This window comes from Rhinopithecus bieti, unplaced genomic scaffold, assembly GCF_001698545.2.
Source record: "Rhinopithecus bieti isolate Rb0 unplaced genomic scaffold, ASM169854v2 scaffold_28055, whole genome shotgun sequence".
Lineage (NCBI taxonomy): Eukaryota > Metazoa > Chordata > Mammalia > Primates > Cercopithecidae > Rhinopithecus > Rhinopithecus bieti.
Genome location: NW_016812914.1, coordinates 1,022,880 through 1,026,207, shown reverse-complemented (window position 1 = coordinate 1,026,207; position 3,328 = coordinate 1,022,880).

Here is a 3,328-nt window from a genome sequence, read left to right as displayed (position 1 = left end):
GCTGGGATTACAGACACGTGCCACCAGTCCCGGCTAATTTTTGTATTTTTGGTAGAGACAGGGTTTCACCATGTTGGCCAGGCTGGTCTTGAACTCCTGACCTCAAGGGATCTGCCCGCCTGGGCCTCCCAACGTGCTGGGATCACAGGTGTGAGCCACCGTGCCCGGCCCAACCCAGCTATATGAGTGACTTGAACCACCACAGGGAACTCGTCCAGCCTCCAGCCCGACCTGCCCAGCATCAGACCTCCCAGCACTATATTGACTTTTTATCATCCCTGTTTTGTAGAGGAGGAAACTGAGGCCTGGAGAGGGTCAGCCGGGGCAATGCAGCCGTCAGGTTCCAGGCTCTGTGATTGCTGGATCAACCTCTTCCTGAAGCTGCCTCCACCTGGATTTTACCCCGCCCCTCTCCACCACACAAATTCTTTATCTTCTTGGTGTATAAACCAAGGTCTCAATCTCAGATGGCCCTAGGGACCAAGGAGGAGGTGAATATTTCTGCTGAGGAGATGGCAGTGATGCTCTGCTCAGAGGGGCAGGGGAGAGCAGTGCCCTATGGGAGACCCACCTGGGGAGTCACAGATCCGCAGGAAGTTCAAGCCGTAGACATGTCCTGCCTGTTAGGGAACAACAGGGGCTGTGTCCAGCCCAGGGGCCACCGGTTTGCCACTTCTGCTAAATTATTTGAATAGAATGAAGCTTCTGGTAGTTTTAGAAAGAACATGGGAAAAATTGGGTGTCTATGACTGCATTTTTCTGGGGGGTGGGTGAGGACGGGGTCTATGCTAGCACTGTCCAATAGAACTTTCTGCAGCGTTGAGAGTGTTCTAGAATTGTGTGTCATCCAACACTGTAGCCAAAAGCACCACGTGGATAATGCACAGTGAGAAGCTGAATGTTTAAATTTTTTTTTTTTTTTGAGACAGAGTCTTGCTCTGTCGCCCAGGCTGGAGTGCAATGGTGCGATCTCGACTCACTACAACCTCTACCTCCCAGGTTCAAGCGGTTCTCCTGCCTCAGCCTCCCAAGTAACTGGGATTACAGGCGTGTGCCACCACACCCGGCTAATTTTTGTATTTTTAGTAGAGATGAGGACTCATCATGTTGGCCAGGCTGGTCTCAAACTCCTGGCCTCAAGTGATCCACCTGCCTTGGCCTCCTAAAGTGCTGGGATTACAAGTGTGAGACACCGCACTTGACCTGAATGTTTAAAAAGTAACTTCAGGCAGCTAGTGAGATTCTCAAGTGAATCTGAGACCCCATTCCATGATGTTTGTAACAAACTTTTTCCTTCTCGTTCACTCATTCAACCATATTTATGGAGTCCTTGCATTGGGCACAGCGGTGAGCTAAACAGATAAGAATTCCAGCCCTCATGACACTCACTAACCAGTGGGAGAGACGAACAAGAAACAAGATAAGTGAGTGAACTTTACAATGGGTCACGTGGTAGGACAGCAAAGGAAAAGACGAATGTGGGGGCTGCAGGGTTTTTGTTCTTGTTTTTTGTTTTTGAGACGGAGTCTCACTCTGTCACCCAGACTGGAGTGCAGTGGCACGATCTCGGCTCACTACAACCTCCGCCTCCCAGGTTCAGCAATTCTCGTGCCTCAACCTCCCAAGTGGCTGGGATTACAGGCCTGTGCCACCACGCCTGGCCAATTTTTGTATTTTTTTTTTAGTAGAGACAGGGCTTCACCATGTTGGCCAGGCTGGTCTTGAACTCCTGACCTCACGTGATCCACCAGCCCTGGCATCCCAAGGTGCTGGATTACAGGCGTGAGCCACCGCACCCGGTGGGGCTGCAGTTTTTAGTAGGGAGGTCAGAGGAGGCCTTTCTGAGTGACATCCAAGAAGAGAAGAGAGAGAGGTCAGGAGGGAACCATGTCCGGTTAGGGGGAGCAGCATTCCTGGCAGCAGGCACAGTCCGTGCAAAGGCCCTGAGGCAGGACTGCACCCGGCACTTAGAACAGCAAGGAGGCCCCTGTGGCTGGAGTGGAGTGAGTGAGAGGGAGGGAGGAGGGGAGGGCAGGGATGGCTCAGAGAGGGGAAGTGACTCATCCAAGATTCAAGGTCAGTGGGAGATTTGCCTGGTAACCCTCAGCTTCTTGGTGGCCTTGAGTAACAAAATAACTCTGGTCTAGGGGATGACCCGTGGTGATTTTGCCCCACGCCCTTTTTTTTTTTTTTTTTTTTTTTTTTTTTTATTAAGCACTTCTACTTGGTCCACCATTTTTTTTTTTTTTTTGAGACAGAGTCTCACTCTGTTGCCCAGTCTTTTTTTGTTTGTTTGTTTGAGACAGAGTCATCGCCCAGGCTTTCAGTTTTTCTTGAGAGCAACGTCTGCCCAGAAGTCCCTGCCTGGCCTCCCACAGTCCCAGGGTGAGAGGTAAGAAATAGCTACTGTGGGCCTGGCGCGGTGGCCCACACCTGTAATCCCAGCACTTTGAGAGGCCGAGGTGGGCGGATCACCTGAGGTCCAGAGTTTGAGACCAGCCTGACCAACATGGAGAAACCCCATCCCTACTAAAAATACAAAATTAGCCGGGTGTGGTGGCACATGCCTGTAATCCCAGCTACTCAGGAGGCTGAGGCAGGAGAATCACTTGAACCCAGGAGGCGGAGGTTGCAGTGAGCGGAGAATGCACCATTGCACTCCAGCCTGGGCAACAAGAGTGAAACTCCATCTCAAAAAAACAAAAAAAGAAAAAAGAAAAAAAGAAAGAAATAGCTACAGTTGGCTGGGCAAGGTGGCTCACTCCTGTAATCCCAGCACTTTGGGAAGCCAAGGTGGATAGATCACTTGAGCTCAGGAGTTCAAGACCAACCTGGCCAATATGGTGAAATTCTGTCTCTACCAAAAATGCAAAAATTAGCCTGGTGTACAATGAGATACCATCTCACACCAGTTAGAATGGCGATCATTAAAAAGTCAGGAAACAACAAGTGCTGGAGAGGATGTGGAGAAATAAGAACACTTTTACACTGTTGGTGGGACTGTAAACTAGTTCAACCATTGTGGAAGACAGTGTGGCGATTCCTCACGGATCTAGAACTAGAAATACCATTTGACCCAGTCATCCCATTACTGGGTATATACCCAAAGGATTATAAATCATGCTGCTATAAAGACACATGCACACATACGTTTATTGCGGCACTATTCACAATAGCAAAGACTTGGAACCAACCCAAATGTCCATCAATGACAGACTGGATTAAGAAAATGTGGCACATATACACCATGGAATACTATGCAGCCATAAAAAAGGATGAGTTCATGTCCTTTGTAGTGACATGGATGCAGCTGGAAACCATCATTCTC